At 41.4% G+C, this 24462-nt stretch overlaps 1 protein-coding gene across 19 annotated transcripts in view; it reads right to left on the reverse strand.

The window, feature by feature from the left end:
- BCLAF3 (BCLAF1 and THRAP3 family member 3) overlaps window positions 1–24462 on the reverse strand; it is an 82630-nt gene that overhangs the window by 49752 nt on the left and 8416 nt on the right. For 8 of the 19 annotated variants that reach the window (XM_082447055.1, XM_082447053.1, XM_082447059.1 and 5 more), the window contains exon 1: window positions 14344–14498. The exons of 2 other annotated variants lie outside the window; for them this stretch is intronic. The gene's annotated coding sequence lies outside the window, so the exon portion shown is untranslated. 9 more of the 19 variants (XM_082447054.1, XM_082447068.1, XM_082447062.1 and 6 more) reach the window with 8 other exon arrangements.

Raw genomic sequence — 24462 nt, forward strand, 5'->3', positions numbered from 1 at the left:
TTTGTTTACTTAATTATATTTATTTCAACAGGCAAAAGACTCCAAACAGCACATCACAGAACAGAAAACTCAAATGACCTATGGACATCTGAGACGTTCAACTTCAATAGTAACTGAGTAAATACCAATTCAGATCATAACCATGCCACACCTGTCAGAATGACAAAAAACAAACAAACAAAAAAACCCTGAAGTTGCATATTCCAGAGTGTTGGTGAGGCTGTGGAAAGATGGGGACTCTCGTACACTGCTAAGGAGGTGAGTATACACATTTATAACCACTTTGGAAGGGGCTGGCAGTACCCGTTAAACTTGGAACACACTCATATCCTACGACTCAGCAGTTCCACTCAGGGATAGACCTTAGAGTGGTGGTTCTCCAACTTTAGTGCACTGCAAAATAACCTGAAAGGCTGGTTACAAAACAGAATGCTGGGTTCTCTTCTGGGGTGGGCCCCACTTCTAGCAAGTTCCCAGGTGATGCGGATTCTGCTGGCTCTAGGACTATAAAACTACTGATTTAAAGGGAAAGGTGTAGGTCACTTGGGAGAAAATGTTTACAAGTGAGATTTACTGGTTATGTGAGAAAAAAGGTATTACTTAGAATATTTTCCTCTGCTAATATTAAAATTAGCTTTATTAAAATTGAAACTAGTAGATAGCCTCATCCACCACAGGGCAGACAGCAGAAGCAAGAACTACAATCCTGCAGCCTGTGGAACAAAAACCACATTCACAGAAAGACAGACAAGATGAAAAGGCAGAGGGTTATGTACCAGATGAAGGAACAAGATAAAACCCCAGAAAAACAACTAAATGAAATGGAGGTAGGCAATCTTCCAGAAAAAGAATTCAGAATAATGATAGTGAAGATGATCCAGGACCTCGGAAAAAGAATGGAGGCAAAGATCGAGAAGATGCAAGAAATGTTTAACAAAGACCTAGAAGAATTAAAGAACAAACAAACAGAGATGACCAATACAATAACTGAAATGAAAACTACACTAGAAGGAATCAATAGCAGAATAACTGAGGCAGAAGAACGGATAAGCAACCTGGAAGACAGAATGGTGGAATTCACTGCTGCAGAACAGAATAAAGAAAAAAGAATGAAAAGAAATGAAGACAGCCTAAGAGACCTCTGGGACAACATTAAACGCAACAACATTCGCATTATAGGGGTCCCAGAAGGAGAAGAGAGAGAGAAAGGACCCGAGAAAATAGCTGGAGAGATTACAGTCAAAAACTTCCCTAACATGGGAAAGGAAATAGCCACCCAAGTCCAGGAAGCGCAGAGAGTCCCATACAGAATAAACCCAAGGAGAAACACGCCGAGACACATAGTAATCAATGTGGCAAAAATCAAAGACAAAGAAAAATTATGGAAAGCAGCAAGGGAAAAACGAAAAATAACATACAAGGGAACTCCCATAAGGTTAACAGCTGATTTCTCAGCAGAAACTCTACAAGCCAGAAGGGACTGGCATGATATACTTAAAGTGATGAAAGGGAAGAACCTACAACCAAGATTACTCTAGCCGGCAAGGATCTCATTCATATTCGATGGAGAAATCAAAAGCTTTACATGTGTTTGCCAACAAACACATGAAAGAATGCTCAACATCATTAATCATTAGAGAAATGCAAATCAAAACTACAATGAGATATCATCTCACACCAGTTAGAATGGCCATCATCAAAAAATAGAGAAACAATAAATGCTGGAGAGGGTGTGGAGAAAAGGGAACACTCTTGCACTGTTCGCGGGAATGTAAACTGATACAGCCACTATGGAGAACAGTATGGAGGTTCCTTAAAAAACTAAAAATACAACTACCATACGACCCAGCAATCCCACTACTGGGCATATACCCTGAGAAAACCATAATTCAAAAAGAGTCATGTACCAAAATGTTCATTGCAGCTCTATTTACAATAGCCAGGACCTGGAAGCAACCTAAGTGTCCATCGACAGATGAATGGATAAAGAAGATGTGGCACATATATACATTGGAATATTACTCAGCCATAAAAGGAAACGAAATTGAGTTATTTGTAGTGAGGTGGATGGAGTTAGCGTCTGTCATACAGAGTGAAGTAAGTCAGAAAGAGAAAAACAAATACCGTATGCTAACACATATATATGGAATATAAGGAAAAAAAAAAAAAGGTCATGAAGAACCTAGTGGCAAGACGGGAATAAAGACACAGACCTACTAGAGAATGGACTTGACAATATAGGGAGGGGGAAGGGTAAGCTGTGACAAAGTGAGAGAGTGGCATGGACATATAAACACTACCAAACATAAAATAGACAGCTAGTGGGAAGCAGCCGCATAGCACTGGGAGATCAGCTCGGTGGTTAGTGAACACCTAGAAGGGTGGGATAGGGAAGGTGGGAGGGAGGGAGACACAAGAGGGAAGAGATATGGGAACATATGTATACGTATAACTGATTCACTTTGTTATAAAGCAGAAACTAACACACCACTGTAAAGCAATTATACTCCAATAAAGATGTTAAAAAACAAAAAAACAAACAAACCCAAAACAATTAAGAAAATGGTCATAGGAACATACATATCGATAACTACCTTAAATGTGAATGGATTAAGTGCTCCAACCAAAAGACACAAGCTTGCTGAATGGATGCAAAAACAACACCCATATATATGCTGTCTACAAGAGACCCACTTCAGACCTAGGGACACATACAGACTGAAAGTGAGGGGATGGAAAAAGATATTCCATGCAAATGGAAATCAGAAGAAAGCTGGAGTAGCAGTACTCCTATCAGATGAAATAGACTTTGAAATAAAGAATGTTACAAGAGACAAGGAAGGACACTACCTAATGATCAAGGGATCAATCCAAGAAGATATAACAATTATAAATATATATGCACCCAACATAGGAGCACTTCAATACATAAGGCAACTGCTAACAGCTCTAAAAGAGGAAATCGACAGGAACACAATAACAGTGGGGGACTTTAACACCTCACTTACACCAATGGACAGATCATCCAAACAGAAAATCAATATGGAAACACAAGCTTTAAATGACACAGTAGACCAGATAGATTTAATTGATATTTATAGGACATTCCATCCAAAAACAGCAGATTACACTTTCTTCTCAAGTGCGCACGGAACATTCTCCAGGATAGCTCACATCTAGGGTCACAAATCAAGCCTCAGTAAATTTAAGAAAATTGAAATCATGAGATTAGAAATCAATTACAGGGAAAAAAACGTAAAAAACACAAAACACATGGAGGCTAAACAATACGTTACTAAATAACCAAGAGATCACTGAAGAAATCAAACAGGAAATCAAAAAATACCTAGAGACAAATGACAATGAAAACACGAAGATCCAAAACCTATGGGATGCAGCAAAAGCAGTTCTAAGAGGGAAGTTTATAGCTATACGAGCCTACCTCAAGAAACAAGAAAAATCTCAAATAAACAATCTAACCTTACACTTAAAGGAACTAGAGAAAGAAGAACAAACAAAACCCAAAGTTAGCAGAAGGAAAGAAATCATAAAGATCAGAGCAGAAATAAATGAAATAGAAACAAAGAAAACAATAGCAAAGATCAATAAAACTAAAAGCTGGTTCTTTGAAAAGATAAACAAAATTGATAAACCATTAGCCAGACTCATCAAGAAAAAGAGGGAGAGGACTCAAATCAATAAAATTAGAAACGAAAATGGAGACGTTACAACAGACACCACAGAAATACAAAGCATCCTAAGAGACTACTATAAACAACTCTATGCCAATAAAATGGACAACCTGGAAGAAATGGACAAATTCTTAGAAAGGTATAACCTTCCAAGACTGAACCAGGAAGAAACAGAAAATATGAACAGACCAATCACAAGTACTGAAATTGAAACTGTGATTAAAAATCTTCCAACAAACAGAAGTCCAGGACAAGATGGCTTCACAGGTGAGTTCTATCAAACATTTAGAGAAGAGCTAACACCCATCCTTCTCAAACCCTTCCAAAAAACTGCGGAGGAAGGAATACTCCCAAACTCATTCTATGAGGCCACCATCACCCTGATACCAAAACCAGACAAAGATACTACAAAAAAAAGAAAATTACAGACCAATATCACTGATGAATATAGATGCAAAAATCCTCAACAAAATACCAGCAAACAGAATCTAACAACACATTAAATGGATCATACACCACGATCAAGTGGAATTTATCCCAGGGATGCAAGGATTCTTCAATATACGCAAATCAATCAATGTGATACACCATATTAACAAATTGAAGAATAAAAACCATATGATCATCTCAATTGATGCAGAAAAAGCTTGTGACAAAATTCAACACCCATTTATGATAAAAACTCTCCAGAAAGTGGGAATAGAGGGAACCTACTTCAACATAATAAAGGCCATATACGACAAACCCACAGCAAACATCATTCTCAATGGTGAAAAACTGAAAGCATTTCCTCTTAGATCAGGAACAAGGCAAGGATGTCCATTCTCACCACTATTATTCAACATAGTTTTGGAAGTCCTAGCCACGGCAATCAGAGAAGAAAAAGAAATAAAAGGAATCCAAATTGGAAAAGAAGAAGTAAAACTGTCACTGTTTACAGATGACATGATACTATACATAGAGAATCCTAAAGATGCCACCAGAAAACTACTAGAGCTAATCAATGAATTTGGTAAAGCTGAAGGATACAAAATTAATGTACAGCAATCTCTTGCATTCCTATACACTAATGATGAAAAATCTGAAAGAGAAATTAAGGAAACACTCCCACTTACCACTGCAACAAAAAGAATAAAATACCTAGGAATAAACCTACCTAGGAAGACAAAAGACCTGTATGCAGAAAACTATAAGACACTGATGAAAGAAACTAAAGGTGATACCAACAGATGGAGAGATATACCATGTTCTTGGATTGGAAGAATCAATATTGTGAAAATGACTATACTACCCAAAGCAATCTACAGATTCAATGCAATCCCTATCAAATTACCAATGGCATTTTTTACAGAACTAGAAGAAAAAATCTTAAAATCTGTATGGAGACACAAAAGACGCCGAATAGCCAAAGCAGCCTTGAGGTAGAAAAAAGGAGCTGGAGGAATCAGACTCCCTGACTTCAGACTATACTACAAAGCTACAGTAATCCAGACAATATGGTACTGGCACAAAAACAGACATATAGATCCATGGAACAGGATAGAAAGCCCAGAGATAAACCCACGCACCTATGGTCAACTAATCTATGACAAAGGAGGCAAGGATATACAATGGAGAAAAGACAGTCTCTTCAATAAGTGGTGCTGGGAAAAATGGACAGCTACATGTAAAAGAATGAAATTAGAACACTCTCTAACACCATACACAAAAATAAACTCAAAATGGATTAGAGACCTAAATGTAAGACCAGACACTATAAAACTCTTAGAGGAAAACATAGGAAGAACAGTCTTTGACATAAATCACAGCAAGATCTTTTTTGATCCACCTCCTAGAGTAATGGAAATAAAAACAGACAAATGGGACCTAATGAAACTTCCAAGCTTTTGCACAGCAAAGGAAATCATAAATAAGTCAAAAAGACAACCCTCAGAATGGGAGAAAATATTTACAAATGAATCAACGGACAAAGGATTAACCTGCAAAATATATAAACAGCTCGTGCAGCTCAATATTAAAAAAAAAACAACCCAATCCAAAAATGGGCAGAAGACCTAAAGAGACATTTCTCCAAAGAAGACATACAGATGGCCAAGAAGCACATGAAAAGCTGCTCAACATCACTAATTATTAGAGAAATGCAAATCAAAATACAGTGAGGTATCACCTCACACCAGTTAGAATGGGCATCATCAGAACATCTACAAACAACAAATGCTGGAGAGGGTGTGGAGAAAAGGGAACCCTCTTGCACTCTTGGTGGGAACATAAATTGATACAGCCACTATGGAGAACAGTATGGAGGTTCCTTAAAGAACTAGAAATAGAATTACTATATGACCCAGCAATCCCACTACTGGGCATATACCCAGAGAAAACCATAATTCAAAAAGACACATGCACCCCAATGTCCATCGCAGCACTATTTACAATAGCCAGGTCATGGAAGCAACCTAAATGCCCATCAATAGACGAATGGATAAAGAAGAAGTGGTACATATATACAATGGAATATTACTCAGCCATAAAAAGGAACGAAATTGGGTCATTTGTAGAGATGTGGATCCATCTAGAGACTGTCATACAGAGTGAAGTAAGTCAGAAAGAGAAAAACAAATATCGTATATTAACGCATATATGTGGAACCTAGAAAATGGTACAGATGAACCGGTTTTCAGAGCAGAAATTGAGACACCGATGTAGAGAAAAAAACGTATGGACACCAATGGGGGAAAGCGGCGGGGGGTGGGGGTTGTGGTGGGATGAATTGGGAGATTGGGATTGACATGTATACACTGATGTGCATAAGATGGATGACTAACAAAAAAAAATTCAAACTATTCACTCAAAAATGGGTGAATTTTATTGCATATAAATTATACCTCAAAGCTGTAAAAAAGTTAGCTTTGGGGTGATGAAAGTGCTGTAAGATTAGAGCAGATATTATGGAGATGGTTGCACAACTCTGCAAACATACCAAAAATCACTGAATTGTACATTTTAAACCTGTAAAATATATCTCAATAAAGCTTTTTTTTTTTAAAGTTAACTTTATTTGCATTTGCTTTTCGGGTGCATCAGCTAGTAATGAACAGTAGTAGCTCAGGGGCTTAATGCATAAGAGAGGAGAGTTAATTTAAACCCTACCTAGAGTCTGAGCTGAGATGGTTTTTACATTTTTTAAGTGTTGTTTAAAAAGAAGAAGAATATGCAACAGAGACTGTATGTGGCCCACAAAGTCTAAAATATTTACTATCTGGTCCTTTACAAAAAAGATTGCTGAGCCCTGATTTAAACTAACTTACTTGTGACTAGCACAGTTAATCAAAGGAAGCTTTAAGACAGAGAGGGCAAGAAAAAAAAAAAAAGGCAGAAACACCAGCAGGGTTTGTGACTGGGGAGAAGGAGATGTCAATTACAAAAGAGAAATTCATTTATACTCCTCCTTCGAAGTGAACTGTGTAGGGGCAGTGAGTGAATTTGTGTGCCCTTGAACATGGAAAGATGACTGGACAGCAGGGGCATCCACTCCCAGGAGGATGCTGAAGGGGATGCTGGTGTCAAAAAAGGCCACCCCAACCAGGACAGAACTGGACACATCCCCTCACCCAGCTGAAAGCAATTCTCCTCTTCTTCCATGACATCACTTCCCCCTCTCCATTAGGTCCCTCCCATCACCCTACTACCTCTCTCTCCATTTACAACCAAATTCCTCAAAGGGCTGACTGTATACCACAGTCATTCTCTCCCATTCTTCTCCTCCCATTCTACTTGGCCCCTCACCAATCTAGCTTTCCACTCCACCAAACTGCTCCAGTCAAGATCGCTAACGAAATCCATGTTACTAAATCCAATGGCTATTTTCCCTCCTTCTCCTGGATCTACCAGCAGCACCTGATGGTCAATCACACCTTCCTCCCAGAAACATTTTCTTCACTTGGATTCCAGAATACTACACTTTCCTGGTTTTCCTCCTACCTCTAACAATGCTTTCTGTCTCCTTTGCTGGTTTTTCCTCACCTCCCCCCTCATCAGCCTGACCCCTAAATAGTGAACACAGTCTTCCTCTAAATAGTGACTTTAGTCTTTGACTTCTCATTGTCTACACTCTCTTCCCAGTCTGCACTTTCCTTCAGTCTCATGGCTTTAAATACTCTCTATATACTAACAACCCCCAAATTGACATCTCCAGCCCTCACCTATCCTCTGTGTTGCCGTCTTCCACATCCAAAAGCCTATTGGATGCTGTAAACATGTCCAAGAGCAAACTCCTGACCTTCCTCCAAAATCTGCTCCTCCCAAGGTCTGTTCCACCTCAATAAATGGCAACTCTATCCTTAGAGTTTTCAACAAAGAGGAAACATAACTGTCCAATAAACATACAAAAAGATATTCAACACTACCTACTAGGAAGATAAAAATAAAACAAGGAGATACCATTTCATACTCATTAGATTTGCAAAAATTTTAGTCTGATGATCCCCATGTGTTTACAAGAAAGTGGAAAAAGAGAATTTCTCAACTGAGGAAAATTCCTCCCCAAAAAAACATGAAGCAGAAGAAAACTCTAACTGTATACTCTAAACAGAATTAAATATATCCAAAAGCATTTAGGAATATATATTTTTTAAAACTCACCTTGAATCAGAAATTTAAAAACTAAGAACAGAAACATACCAAAAAACATAGTGATATGACAGAAAAAAAAATTAATCGAACTAAGGGGAAAGAATGGGAGAAAAAGACTAAATTATCTCAGAAGTGAAGAATATATTACAAGGTGCCCAAGGGAAAATAAACTCAAAAGAAATGATGCAGCCACTTTGGAAAACAGTCTGGCAGTTCCTTAAAAAATTAAACATAGAGTTACCATATGACCCAGCAATTCAAATCCTAGGTATACACCCAAAAGAAATAAAAATATATGTCTGCATAAAAACTTGTACACAAATGCTCATAACAGCATTATTCACAAGAGCCAAAATGTAGAAACAACTCGAATGTTCATTGAGAGATGAATGAATAAACAAAATGTAGTATCCCTGTACAATGGAATATTATCTGGCCATAAAAATATCTGGCCATAAAAAGGAATGAAGTACTGACACACAGTCAAACAGGGATGAACCTTGAAATCATTATGCTAAGGGAAAGAAGCTAGTCGCAAAAGACCACATATTGTATGATTGCTTTATATGAAAGGTCCAGAATAGGCAAATCCATAGAGACAGAAAGTAGATTGGTGGTTGCCTAGGTGCGGTGGGGGGAGGGGGGCATTGGGGGGAGTGGGCACAGGGTTTCTTTTTGGTGGGATGAATATGTTCTAACACTAGACTGTGATGATGGTTACACAACTCTGTGAATATACTAAAAAAACACTGAATTGTAGACTTTTAAATGGGTGAATTGTGTGGTATGTTAATTATATCTCAGTAAAGCTGTTACCAAAAAAAAAAAAAAATCAACTGACAGAGATCCCATACTAAATGTGAGTTCAGCATTTACAAGTGCAAAGAATTGCCCACGAAAGCCCTTACAACAAAGACGCCACGCTGGCAGCACAGAACGGGACCAAGTTAGAGCCCACAGAACAAGAGGGCGATCAGCAGTTCAGAGGAAGCCAGACCTCAGGAGAGGAGGGCATGGCTTATTCTCCCAGCCACAGCGGCTGGGTGCTGTCACCAGTTCCTCAGTAGGGAGGAGCTGGAAGTGGATACAGAACCCCAATGTTGCCTACCATTATTCTACTTTGATTTCATGGATGAAATGTATTTCTCTCACACACAGAACAGGTTAAATAAACAGGGGAGTAAGGGCATTTTAAAAGGTGTAAGTACAAAGGTTAACCATTAGAACAAAAATAAAAACCTTCCTCTTTTTAAAATAAAAGAGCAAAAACTACACCTCATAGCAAAAAGAAATAGCAAATATAACAAAATACACATGATTATAAAATATTACGATAGACCAAATATATCAGTCCTAACAATAAATGTGGTGGGCTTATTAACTCATCTACTAAAATAAACAGGTACAATTTGGCTCACAAAACAAGGAGTTGTATAAAAAACATATCTAAAACAAAGTGATTGTGAAAAGTTAAAAATAAAAGGATGGCCAAATTATACAAGGCACCTGGAAACAAAAAGAGAGCAGGGGTGGCAAACCTGGAATCAGGCAAAGCACAATTCAAGCCCCAAAGCATTCATCATGCCAAAGGAAGACACTTTTTAATGCTAAAAGCCACAATCCTCGATGAAAAGAGAACAAATAAAAATACACGTATTTACATGAATATAACATTGCAACCACCTTTATGAAGCAAAAACTACAACAGATGCAAGGAGACACAGATAGAAACACTAATAATAGGAGACTTTCATATACCACTCTCAGTGGTATATTAGACAGATTAGGTAAGCCAAAAATGAGATAGAAGATCTAAACAGCATAATCAACAGGGTAAATCTTAAGGATATTTATCAAACTCTACTCTCTGATACTAGAGAATACTCTTCTGAAGTGCCCACACCACATCACCAAAAATAATCATATATTAGGTCACAAAGAAAACATCAGTAACCTCCACATAATAGAACTATTACAAGCAATACTCTCTGATCATAATGCAATAAAACTAGAATTTACTAATAAAAACAAAAAAGAGAAATTCCACCTAGAAATTTTAAAACCTCTTATTAAACAACTCCTGGGTACTCTAAGGTAAATTTTTAAAGAAATAATGACAATAAAAGCACTACATATCAGATTCTATGGGATGCATTTAAAGCAGTGATCAAAGGAAAATTCATTGCACTAAACATATTTATCAATAAAAATGAAAGAATAAAAGTAAATAAATTTATTTCCAAGGTAAAAAAAAAAAAGAAACTAAAAAATAACAAAGAAAGCACAAGGAAGGAAACAATAAAAACAAAAGTAGAGGAAGAGAATAGAAAACTAGATCTAAGTAATAATTCAAAATTCTGTAGTTTTTGGAAAAATTAAAATGGATAAACCACTAAATAACTTATATAACTTGCCTAGGAAAAAACAGAGAAAGCACAAATACACAAAATAAGAAAGAGCAAAGGGGAAATAACCATTGAAATAGAAGGAAAATTTTGAATCGTAAGAGATTATATCCAATAAATTTAAAAGCCCAGATGTAAGGGATAATTTGTTAGAAAAATAGAGATTACTAAAACTGACCACATTAAAAAGCTTAAACAGACCAACTTCCATAAAAGAAACAGAGAAAGTTATTAAGGAAATATCCCATAAAAAAGCATCAGGCCCAGATCGTTTCACAGGGGAATTCTACCAAACCTTCAAACATCAGATTGCCTCAATACTCTATAAATTATTCCAGAGCTGGTATATCGCGAGAAGGATCAAGCCTACAGAAACATCAACCTTTCAAGGAGATGAACCAGCGAAGAAGACTGAGAAAGAACACCTCTGAGGAAGGAGGGAACCCCAGAGCATAGAAGGATGTTTCAAGAAAGGAGACTTTTATGGCAACAGCTGCATAGAGACCCAATAAAAGCAATGAAAAGTGTTAACACATGGCTTGAGGACTAAGTGGAAGGTAAGGAAACTGAGAAAGCCAATTAATAACAACACCTTCTAACAAGTTTGTCTGGCATAGGAGGAGAGAAACTGGCTTGCAGCTGGGTGATAGGGGTCTAGGGAAGAGGTTTTGAAATGGGAGCAACTTGAGCGCCCATTTTAATGTTGATAAGGAGAGGTTTAATGTTGGAAAGGAGAGACTATGTGCATGGCATTGGGGACATAATGTAGAATGACAGTCATAGTAGGAATGAGTCTAGGTCCAATTAGTTCAATGTTTCCTTTGATTCCTAATATCAACTCCAAATAATGTAGTCAACCTCTCCCAATATTCCACATTTACATATTACCTTCTTCAAAGGTCCAGACTGAATTTTTATCAGCGGTCACATTTTATGTTAATTTGGCAAACATTGCTGAGTGCCAGTGACTGCTAGAGGCAAGCCATACAAAGTTGGAAGAGTCCTAGTTTCTTTACTAGAGAAGCTCAGTCTTCACTAGCTAAGAAGGATCACATGAGTATCAGTACTTCCTAGTTCACTAAGTGCTTTGCAAACACTATCTCAAGCCTTTAATCCTCACAAGCCTTTGAGGAAGCTGGAATTACCTCCATTTCACAGGTGAAGAAACCAATCCTCAAAAAAGTTAACCAACCTGCCCCAAGAGAAAGACTTAAAATCAGCATCCAGGTTCTCAGACTCCAATACAAACACTTCCCCACCTTGCAACTCCTACCTTCATAAAGATGACTCTGAAGAGACTGCCTGGTCATTTGCATAGATGCTCGGTCAGCAGAATTGGACTTTAGTACACTTGAGAACAGTTGACATCCTGCATCACATCTAAAATTGCCGTCTAAATTTGGAAAGCAGCTTTTATGCTCCCTAGCTGTCTGGATATTCTGTAGCCTATAGGGCACAAAGACTATGTTTTATTTATCATGATCCCAAGGACTGTGTTTTATTTAGCTTTTTATCTGTCCCTCTCAGCTTTATATATAGTGCCTTTAAATATTTTCTCCTTCAACATGTGTGGATTCATTCATTCACCTAATTTCATAACTCTGATATCATTTTCAATATAATCTAGGGCAGCAGTATAAAACTTCAAATTTAAGGGGTGAAAGAGTGGGGGCAAAGGGTATCACAGAACAGCTTTTTGAATTCAGAAATTTACATTAAAAAATCAAGATGCTTATGTGCTCTGAAATTTTTACAAGATGGCAATAATTAGCAATGAGACAAAGTATGTTTAAATATACTCTCCATAAATGTCTCATTTGACCCTTAAAATCACCCTGTAAGAAAGGTAAGGCAAAGGCACTATAATCTCTAATTCAGAGTTGAGGAAATAGTCCCTTAGAAAAGGTAAGTGACATGTTCAAGGTAATCAGATATACTGGAATTCAAGGAAGTCCTGACTTCAAATCTGTTCGCTTTATAATGCCTTTGCCTCACTTAGATAACCCTTCTTTACTAAACTGGTAAAGGTGAAATAGAAGATGAGAAACCAAATTGCCATCAACAAATAAGAAGGAAAAAAAAAAAAAAAAAGAGGTGATAGCCAGAGAAGGATACCTGTACTTGGTTGGAGAAGAACATAAATGGCCCCAAAGTGTTCTTATAGAAATCCTTTAAATGTTGCCTTTTGTTAGGGTGGGGAAAAGGACACTCACAGATTGTTGGTGGGAGTGCAAAATAGCACATCCTTTCCAGAGGGAAATTCACATTAAAAAACCCACCAATTCTATCATCTAGGAATGTACACTAAGGAAGTAATCACGGACGTGCAGGTTTTACAATTCACCAACAATGTGTTTAAGTAGTGAAAAACTGAGAATAAAAAAACCGACTAAATAAATTACTGCAGCCAAATAATGGCATGCTATGTAGTCAGGAAAAAAAAAAACGGTTACCAAAAAGAATCCACTTTAGAAAAATTCATGCATTCGTCTCTGCATAGAAAAAGACTGGAGGGGCGTCCCCAGTGTAACCATATTCACAATGGTTACTTGAATGGTGAAAGAGTGCACCTTCTTCACTGTGGTTTTGCATATTTTAGAAATTTGGTATATAAATATGACTAAATGTTTCTAATCAGACATTTTAAAGGCTTCTGGGGAGGGTGTGCAAGGGCAGGGCTTTCAAAAGAACATTTTAGCAGCCATTTTAAAAAATACCACATGAAAAAATAAAGCATTCTATACCGTTATCATTAAAACACCATTGAAAAATAAAGCACTCACCATGAATCCACATCAAAACCTTTTCTTTTCAAATTCCAGTCTTTCATTCGTACCAGTTCGCACACAGAAAAACGTTAAAAAGGTTACCTGGCCAGAAGTCTGAGAGACTTTCTTGATTTCTACCTGTAGTTTTTACTTTGTTCCAGAAAAGAAAAGCAGTCACCTAAGAGGCAGCTCGAAAAGCACCTCGGCAGGAAAATATTTGGGAGGATAAGTTTCTCTCACATTTCTTTCCCTCCCGACCTACCGACAGGACAATCCTGACAGTGCCCGGCCCAGTTTCCTAATACACCCTAAAGAAGCACAGGAGATGCGCCAATATTCAGTATACGTTTCTAAAAAGACAAGTTTTACTTTACAATGCAGGATAAAGAGCAGCCTTCACTACTCATTCTGGACGTTACCGGAGAAGATGCCGCTGCGCGGCAGGAGAGCCTCCGAAGAAGGACAAAGCGGGGGCTCCTCGGCTCGGGTCCCGCAGGCGATGCGTCCGGAGCCGCCTCTGGGAAAAGGGCACCGTCCCTGGACACCGCCCCGCCCTCCCCCCGTCTCCATGACAGACGCTCCAAATCGCCGGGGACCAAAGCCTGCGGACAATGGGCGAGGATCGGGGGCCTCGGCAGCAGGTGCCCGGGTCGCCGCGTCTAAAATAAGGCACCGGTCCGGTGGCCAGAGACAGGGGCAGGGGAGCAGTCCCCCGGGATCCCGAGCTGGGCCTCCGCATCCTCCCCCCCGCCCCACCCGCCACCCAAGAACCGCCCCTCCCAGGCGACGGACACGCCCTCCCCGCAGGCCGGGACCTCCTCGCGCCGCCCGCCCCCCAGGGCCGCTCACCCGTCCGGGAAGTTCCCGCAGCCGCCGCCGCGGCCGCCGCCGCCGCCGCCGCCGGCCCCTCAGGCCTCGCCCCTCACACGGCCGCCGCCTCCCACAGGAGCCGCACCGCAGCTCCCTCAACTGGGCCGCGGGACCCGGAACCACTTCCTTCCGGAACCGCCTCGCCCCGCCCCCCGTCCTAGCCACGCCCACTGCCCGCTGCCTAGCGCGGAGCCCGCTTTCCCACCGACCTCTGCTCTCAACTCTTTCCCAGCGACGGTTGCCCCGCCCGGGAGTCTCCGGCCAGAGCGCCTGCGCCCTCTGCTGGCCGTTCCCACCTCTGCCTCTCTGTCCAGGGCGCATGCGCCATCTGCCGCCCGCCCGCCGGGAAGGAAAGAACACACTGGGTCCATGGATCCTGAGTGTTAAGGGTCAGAGATCGGAGTTCACCCCTCAGTCAGAGGCAGGAGCTTGGTCCCGTGGGCCTTCCAGCGTTGTGCAGATGAGCGGAGCAGATGAGCCTCAGCCTTCCAGCCCCTGGCTTGTCCCTCAAAGCCCTTCCAGAGCCAGCCTACCTGAACCGAAAAGGCTGTGGCCTCTCTCCTGCCTACTCAATCTCTAACTATTCCCCATGGCCTCAAATCAAGCTTGTACCCAGAAAACAAAACCTCTCCTCTGTACCTCCCGAATAGGTTAATGGTACCAACATCTCTCCACCGTGCAATTCAAAATACTGACTCATTTTTACCTACTCTTTTGATTTCTCTCCTCCCACACTCCATCCAGCACCCCAAAGGTAGTATATCCTCACTCTTGGAGCTTTCTCACTTGACACTTTGATGTTCTTTTTACCCCTTGCAAGATTTCTCTTTCAGGGTCCACCCCATCTGGTGGACCTTCTACCCTCCCTTGTCACTGTCGTCTACTGACTGCATTAGTTTTCCTCCCCATCTGAATTACTGCCATCATCCTGATGAAACCAACACCCATGACTACGCCATGTTTCCTTAACTTCCTCGGTCCAGATGACTTTACCTCTATTCTACTTAATCCACCCATTTCCAGGTACCCATTCTATAAAATCTAGACATCCATCACTTTATACTGCTTCATAGCTAAAACCTGAAGTTTACCAACCCCATTTATTTGGACTCAGTCCTCATCCTTGTAGTCCTATCTCTCCCTTAGTCCCAATATACTTGTTCTTCAAAAACCACAGAGCTCTCACATCCCCTGAACCTTCTACCTGACTGAAGCCCATGGCCTTTGACTTCAACCACTCTTGTAAGCAGAGCCCCTTGAATTGCCCTTTGATACGTCCCAACATCAAACCACCACCTTGAAACACTCCAGTTATCTGCATTTTCCATCCCCACGTCTATGTTTCCAAGCACTACTTGGGAGGAAAAAGCCACACAACTATAATAGAATGATACCACTACAAATTTATGGAGACTCACCACAGTGGACAGCCTTGGTGCCTCTTAGAAATCCTTTTATGTGACCACTCTCATTTCCAGTAATTGTTGTTACTAACCCTTACCACTCTCTTTAAGCCCCATACCAGTGATCATTTCCCTCTCTTCATACATGATTTTTGCTTCCTGTTTTGCAGAGAGAAATTCCCCAGCATAGTATATAAGGCCTTTCATTATCTGGTTCATACTTACCTCTCTAACTTCTCTCCTCTTTGTGCTCAATGCCCTGGCTATACTGAAATGTTTGCTGTTTAAGATGAATACTCCATTGCACATATTATCCCTTCTGTCTGGTTAAAAGGTGTGAGACCTTTTAATCTGCTTCAGTTCAGGAAGGTTTTCTTCCATTCTACTTTCAAGAATTGTTTCTGCTCCATTTGTTCTGGTCTCTCTTTTAGGAAGAGCAATTATTTGTGGTAAACGTCTGTTTTATCGTTTTCATCTGTTTACCGCTTTTCAGCATTCTGGTAGACCTCCACTCTGCTTTCAATGTTACCGATAAGATTTCCAAAAGCATTATTTCTGCCTCTGTTTTTACTCAATTTCTATTATTGATAATTTTGTTTCCTTCCGTCATTTCCTTCTCTCCCCCCCACCCCATCCTTCTCTTTCAACTCATCCTATTGACTTTCCATCTCACCCTTTCATTTCCTTATGAATTTCTGTTCTAGTTTTATAGAAGGCCTATCTTCTTGCAAAAGGATGGTAAACTGGTCATAAAATTCCTCTTTTGGATTCCGTAGTCAGTCATTTTCATAAGTATGCTCTTCTTTCTCTTCCACGATTAGGTTTTATATTTCACAAATATATATATATATATATATATATATATATATACACACACACACACACACACACATACACACACACATATATAATGAAGTATACAAAATATACATATATATATCAATATATTCTTTTGATTCATCTTTGAACAGGGTGATTTTTGTTCAGACTTATTACTGGTTAATAATAAGCACAAGGAGATGGGCCTCGCCCTATATGCTGGTTCTGTGGGCAGAGAGGTTAAGTAGTTTGCATAAGGTTTCATAGCTCTTGATTGTGTATATGAATAGCACACACATACATAGGCAGAACAAGCCTAAGAGAAATGAAATATTATCTGCCTTTCCATTTATTTTTTCTTTGATTTTCATGCAAAGCCAAACCTGCTCTAGAATGCCAAGTACGCTTAATATAAGGGCTCTATATTAGTAAGAATAAATTACGCTATGATAACAAACCCCAAATCTCAGTGGGTTATAGCAACGAATGTTTATTTTTCACTTATATTTCAAGTCCATCATGGGTCAGCTTTGGTTTGATGCTATCTGAGACATTACTGGTGTCATATACCAGAAGAAAAGGAGCAAGAGTGGGACCATACATTGGATCTTAAAACTTCTGCTTTAAAGCTGAATCAGAAAGTCTGGGGGTGGGGCCCAGCATAGTTTCAACAAGCCCTCCAGGAGATTCTGAAGCATGCTCAAGTTTGAGAACCACTTCTCTATGGCTTGTATTTCCTGTAAACCAGAAGATGGACATAGAGACTTGATAAAATTGAGTAGTTTTTAAACTACTAATTCTTAAACCAGAAAAAAAGAAGTCATATTAAAAGAGAGCAAGAGAGAGAGAGAGGGAGAGAGAATGAATATCAGGCTTTGATACAGACTTAGATAAAGTGCCTATTGTCATTGTCATTTTTTGGAGGGACACTGTTTTCTGGGGAAACCTGCCAGCTGCCCTGATATGTATCTCCAGCCATCCTTCTGTATAGCTTTCTTTTTTAAATGCTGATGTGAGAATAAGATAATTAGGAAGAAGTAGGACAAATAGCTTTCTCATCCCTTGACAATGCTGTTGGCCCAGATTTTTCTCATAGTTTTTGTCTAGATGGTTTGTATTATGTTGGTCATGGCTTCAGCATCTACATTAGTGCTTATAACCCAGGACTGACAGACCAGGTGAATTTTCTCTTTCCTTAAGTATCTGACTTTGGCTATGCTGCTGAATACTGTCAGTGAAATTTGATGTATAATGCTTAGCTGGCCCTGATTCCTCCCCTTTTTCTTCCATCCCATGATACAGGCACTTTTTTGTGGACGCTGTCCTTTCTTTACCTTTAGTTTTTTTTTTTTTTTAAGTTAAGATTCTTTTTTTTTTTTAAATTTATTTCTTTATTTCTTTTTGGGTGTGTTGGGTCTTCGTTTCTGTGCGAGGGCTTCCTCCAGTTGCGGCAAGCGGGGGCCACTCTTCATCGCAGTGCGCGGGCCTCTCACCATCGTGGCCTCTCCTGTTGCGGAGCACAGGCTCCAGACGCGCAGGCTCAGTAATTGTGGCTCACGGGCCTAGTAGCTCCGCGGCATGTGGGATCTTCCCAGACCAGGGCTCGAACCAGTGTCCCCTGCATTGGCAGGCTGACTCTCAACCACTGCGCCACCAGGGAAGCCCTACCTTTACTTTTTAAAGGGCTTTGTCAACAGTGGAGCACAGACAGAAATGATTTATATTAGTTGAAAGAAAATGTTTTTAGACAGGCTTATGCTGCAGATTCCTTTTTGCTCATTCTAGTCACTGCCTTTATGTCTGTTTTCCTACTGAGATGGAGGACAAATTCCTAAGCAAGATTTGGTAGCTGCTACCAGTCCTCTGGTTCCATAATTATTTCTGATGAACTCTTTTGTAACGCAGTATGTGAAGCAGCTTGGCCCTGGTTCTGAAAGCAATACAGTGTTTGTGGTTTTAAAACAAGGTGTCACAAGTCAGCAATTATTTTGAAAAAAACTTTTTTTGATTGATGTGAACTACCTACATTGATGCAAGGCAAAAAAGGAATGGTGAGGTTAGGTTTAAAACTTAATCTTACTGCAAAATAATTGTTTAAAAGTTCATTACTCACCTTATTTAAATCTTTAGTGTTCCCCCGGAAGCTCTTGCCCAGATCCTTGATGGATTCAGTTCACATATCTTTTCCTACCATAAGCAGGTCTGGTTTTGTGTCCTGGCACAACCCAGACACAAGTTCAAAAGTCACTAAGCTCTCAAACCTTTCATCTGGCTGATAAATTTGCTTTGTTTAACTCCATATTTGTTAGGTACTCCACAACTTCTTCTTAAATGTTCACACCAATTTTCACTCTCCCTTAGACTGGTAGGGAAAGAAAACATAATGGACCCTGAGGTAGATTTCCTAACAATACAGTCAAAATATTTATTGCTCCTCTCTTCCCAGGCCCTCTACTTGAAAATTGAAAATGACAAATGTGGATCCCACTATATTTCCATTGGACGGCTCTGGTCTCAGCCAGTCATGGCATAGCAGAGACAACTAACTAGCCACCAAATTATTGGGTTGGCCAAAAAGTTTGTTCTGGTTTTTCCATAAGAGCTTATGGAAAAACCCAAACGAACTTTTTGGCCAACACAATACTGGTGCTCTCCCTTAGATAGAATAGCACTATCCCTGGTAAGAAACAAAGCAGCCAGGGACTATACTTCCCAGCATCCCTTGCATCTAAGTGGGGCCATGTGACTAGTTCTTGTCAATGAAATGTGAGTGGAAATGATACGTGTCCCTTAGAGGCCAAGGTGGTTGGAAAGCAGTGTGTCTTCTCCATCCTCTTTCCCTATTCTGTCAGCTTAATGCAGAAAAACATGACAAAATTGGAAGATGAGGGAGCTACAAGATGGAAGGGGCCTAGTCCCTGAATTACCACTCAGAAGAGAGTTGTAATAAAGGATATCTGTTTTGGACTTCACAGGAGGGAGAAAAAAGTTCTATTGTATTTGAGACATTGTGCATCTTGCGGGGAGGGTGGGGTTGTTATAGAAGCCAGCATCACCTTCACTAATACACGTGGTCATCTCCTTCCCTTTGGCCAGTGATTAGCTTAGGGGTCGGTGTAAGACCTAGTACTGGTCCATGAAAAGCATAAATCTTCTGGGAGCTTCCAGGAAAGAGTTTCCCCCCTGATAGAAGGAGGGAGCAGTACAAAGGGCAGCCTGCCACTAACTTTTTCACAACTTTGACACAGTGGCATTGAGGATGGGATGCTGGTGCCAGAGCAGCCTTCCTAAGAGTCAAGAAACTCAAAAAAGTGCTGCCCCAGAATCCTGATGTCATTTAGCTGTCTTTGGAGCTTGTTACATATTATGTGTGATTAATAAATAACCTTAATATTGAAGCTACTTTGCGTCGTGTGTAGTGGAATGATCAAAACTAGTACACTTATTCTCAATTTTAAAAAATTCATTCAACAAAGATTTATTGTGGGGCTCCTCTGTGGCAGGTGCCATTCTAGGTGCTGAGGATCCAATGCAAAGACAAAAACCAGGGTCCTTGAGACCGTCATCTCATGACAGGATGTGGGTCTGGCAGAAGGATATGTAGATCAGAGGCCATGGATTTGAATCCAAAACTTTTCTCAGTAACAACTGTGTTTGTTCACTCACAAATATTTACTGAATACCTGTGTGAGGGAGTAGGAATATGGCAGCCCTGCTGTCAGGAGGCTTACAGTGAGGGAGATAGACATTACTCCAAGAATCACACAAATAAATGTCTCACCGCAAACTGTGATAATATGAAAATGTGTAACAGCAAACCTGGCCTCATCACCCATCACAATTGCAAATAAGAACTTGTTAAATTATTTGTCTACTGTCTCTCTTCCCTGCTAGACTATGGGCTCCAGGAAGGTGGGGACAATATCTGGTCTCGTTCTCTGCTCTATCCTCATCCTTAGCAAACTGCTTGGCACAGAGTAGGGAGTAGGTATTCACACATAAGTGCTTAATAAGTGAGCATTTATGACATGGGTTTCCTCCTGGATGAGGGAAAAAAAACTATCCTACCAACTGTCCATGTTCCCAGATGGAGGGTGCAGGTATTCTGCTGGAACTGAGCAACAGACAGACCAAATGCCCTCAGCAGAAGATGCCCAGGGATTTGCAAAGTCAGCAACAACTCCTGGTGAGGGAAGCTGGTTGAGCTCAATTGGGAAACCTGCAAATATAACTAGGAGATGTGTCGACTGGCAAGAGCCTCTAGGGGGTAAGTCTGTGTGATTTCCCAGGCAGGAACTTGGAAGTATGGTGGGCCAGGGCAAGCGCAGGCTCCAAAGGAAACCTTGGGTTTGGAGCCCAGCTGTGTACTTCCTGGCTGTACATGACGGGACTTCACCTGTCTTGGCCCTCATGGTAAAGTGAACATGGCAACAGCAGTGCTTATCTCAGAAAGCCCTTCTGAAGGCTAAGGGAGAGAATGCGTGGAGAGCTCTTAGCACACTGCCTAGCTGGCTCGGGTCCGGTTCTCCAGGAACAGGCTCTGAGACCAGTTAGCACACAGGAAGGGCGTGGGGAGTGCTGGGGGAGGGGGGCAGGGGGGTGAACGAAGCAGCAGCCAGAACTTGGGCTGCAATACGTTCTCGACAAAGGCCTCAGGTGAACCCACAGGGAGCTCTGAAGCTGGGACAACCCTTCTGAGTTGTCCTAACCTTGAGGCAAGGGTCTTCCTATACCTGAGCAATCCAGTCAGGGCCCAGCCTATCCACAGGCTGCCCAAGTGAGGGGATTTAACCTTGGTGAGGCGGCCTCCTTCAGTCAAGGGCAATTCTTAGAAAGGAACTCCACCGACATACCTCAGCAAACTGTACCTCCAGCATCTGGAAGGAGACATCCGGAAGGACAAATATCTCAGTCCTAAAAGGGAGGGCCGTGCAGGTGGCACACCATGACATCCGTGACACTAGCATTTAATGTGAACCTTTAAAGCCATTAGAGCAGCTGCTTAAACTTTCCCAAAGCTTGCTGAGGACTTAAGGCATCCTCGCTGTCAAAGTACAACTTCCAAAAGGTTAAAAGCATAATTGTGATGTAAATGTACAGTGAGCGTGTGGCAAAAATGTGTTGTGGAGGTTCAGAGCGAGCCTCCCCCAAGTGTGCCACATTCGCATGAGGATTATTTTCAGCTAAGGGTCACTGAGACCCTGCGGATTCAAGGGAAACTACTGCCCTCCTTTGACTAACTAGAAGAATTTAAATTGTTGTTGTTTCTTCTTGACCAGAAAAGAGTTATTAGCAAAAATAAATTTTATCCAAGTGGCCCCATCTATATGGCAGGAGAAACATCTAATTATTGATACCAAACATCTGCTCTTCTTCTTATCATTCTTTGGGTGACGCTCCTGTCCTGGGAGGCCCCCAGCCGCTATCCCATTCCTCAGCTCGGATGGCACAGGGACCTCAGTTTACCTTTCTGTCTCCGAACCGTTCATAAATGTGGGGTCTCTGACCCTCTCATGTATGTGGAGTTCCCATAGAGATGAAATTAAATTTGACTTTCTCCTGTTAGTCTCACGTCGATTTAATTCTTAGATCAGCCAGAAGAACCTGTTAAGGGTAGAGGTAAATTTTCTTCCTCCCCGACAGTGTTTAACTCATTAAGGAGCAGGATGACAAAGCTGGATCAAGGGAGGATACAGAACCGATTGTGACGCACACTTGGATGTAAGTATACACACAGCAACACACACATATATTTAGTGGAGCAAAGAATGCTGGAGAAGACTGCAAAGTCAGATACAAAATTGCTTAGTGCCCTACAGGGACAAACAGGAATAACCTTTGGAGGTAGCTTTTCTATAGGACAAAAGTCATCTGCAACTTTCTGTCTACAAGTGAATAACTCCGGAGACTGGGTTCTAGGTCATAGCACACAGGCAGTCATAGGAAGTCACATCCCCTGAGACTCAGTGGCCCCTTGGGCTGCTTGGTTGAGACCATGCTGTCACAGGGCTTTGTAAGGGCACACTGTTATCTTTCGGCCTTATTTCCATGTTCTGGATAATTTCTTACCATCGGTGAGCATTGAACACCTCATACCAGCCATCGGAGCTGTCACCATACAGGGGTGGCCCCTGAGAAGCCTTCAGAAGGCCAGTTCCACTGAGCAAATGGGAGTTGCTTCTTTCCTCCCAGTGATGCCAGCAAGGTTCAGTTTGTTCTAAAACAACCATGAAGACCCACTGCAGGGGCTGCATTCAACCCCACAAGCTCTTCGAACATCTACTGTGCAGGACCTAGCGCCTTCCTAGCTATCACCTCTTTAGTGACAACTTTCTGACTGTCTCAAAGATAAGCCTGCACGCGCTACTAGGAAAATGCGATTGAAAGACAAGTACAACCAACAGAGAGCTGTGGGCTCTTGATTCGAAAAAGAAGTTTCTTTAAGCAAAAGTTTAATTCCTTCGGACTCTATTCCTTACATTTTGCATTTCGTGAGATGGGGAAAGCTTGCCTTAATACTTTCTTGGAAGTCCAGAAGGCTGGCTGCTTTAGACCTTTCCCCTAGCACCAACCATCCCTCAGGGCCAACCGAAAGAATTAAACTTGGCATTTCCTAACTGCTGCACAGAAGCTTCTCACTTACTTACCACGGAGCTGAAGGCACTCACCACTCCATGTCTCTCATTGGCCTAAAAGGCCCACATTGGGCATCTGATAGAAAGCCCATGTTTGGCATCTGATCCAATATTTATGCACACAGAACGTGAAACAACACAAAACAGCCGGCGTGGATTGAGTTAGATAAACACCACCCTAATTTGGCCTGTTGGAAACTAGGGGGAAAGGGGGAGCAACTGGTTCAGGGGATACTATTTTCAAATCCCATGGTCTTGCTTCCAGGTACGATGGGAACTTGAACCAACAGTAAAGCCAAGCTCTGCTGCTGTGAGTAGACACATGGATAATAACCCTTGCAAAAGCGAGCTCAGATGAAAAGTTCTAGAATTAGATAGTGGTGATGGTTGCATGGCTGTGAAGAAATCAAAGATAGAGTTGTATACTTTAAAAGGAAGGAATTTTTATGGTACGTGAATGATATCTCAATAGTTTTTTTAAATAAAAAGAATCAGAACTACAATTCTCCATGGGGCTTCTGGCCCTTCTCCGCTATAAGCAGCTGCTCTAGCAAAACAGCTCTGCTCTCAGGGGCAGGAGAGCCTGTCAGCTCCCCTGGGGGCACCAAAGCTGTGGCCCCGGGGTCAACCCCAGCTCTGCCAAGTTCCGGCTGTGTGTCCTTGGGAAAGTAACCCTCTCCTACCTACCTCACATCCTGGACAAGTCTTAGGACCACCTCGCATACAGCAGGAACTCAGGACGTGCCGACTGTTAAGGTTCATTCCTGCAGGAGAAGCTTAAACCACGGCGAGTAGAGGCCACTGCTTCCCACCTCCTGAGATCACAGCATATCCCGGGGAGGGGGAGGCATCAGTTGGAGGTCTTTGGAGGTTGGTACCAAGCCTCATGTCTAAATTTCCCCGACTTAAACCTTGAACCATAACTGGCACCCACACCTTGGACCCCGCTCCTGACTTTATCATTTCCTCACTAACTTCTGGGTCCTTATCCCCAGCCCACCAGAGATGCTGAACTCGGTTGACCCTCAGGAGACACTAAAGCATGTGCTCTCTCTCTCCAGGAACAAATGATCAACCCACCTTGGTCCCATCATGCACTAAATTCTCACCTCGCTTGGATATGTCGCTGATCTCTATTTCTATTCCAAATTCTATTTCTCTATCAGACTACACTGTTTTAGGGAGTTCCCTGGTGGCCTAGTGGTTAGGATTCCGTGCCTTCACTCCCGTGGCCTGGGTTC

The sequence above is a fragment of the Balaenoptera physalus genome, assembly GCF_965194825.1.
Source record: "Balaenoptera physalus genome assembly, chromosome: X".
NCBI classification, from domain to species: domain Eukaryota; kingdom Metazoa; phylum Chordata; class Mammalia; order Artiodactyla; family Balaenopteridae; genus Balaenoptera; species Balaenoptera physalus.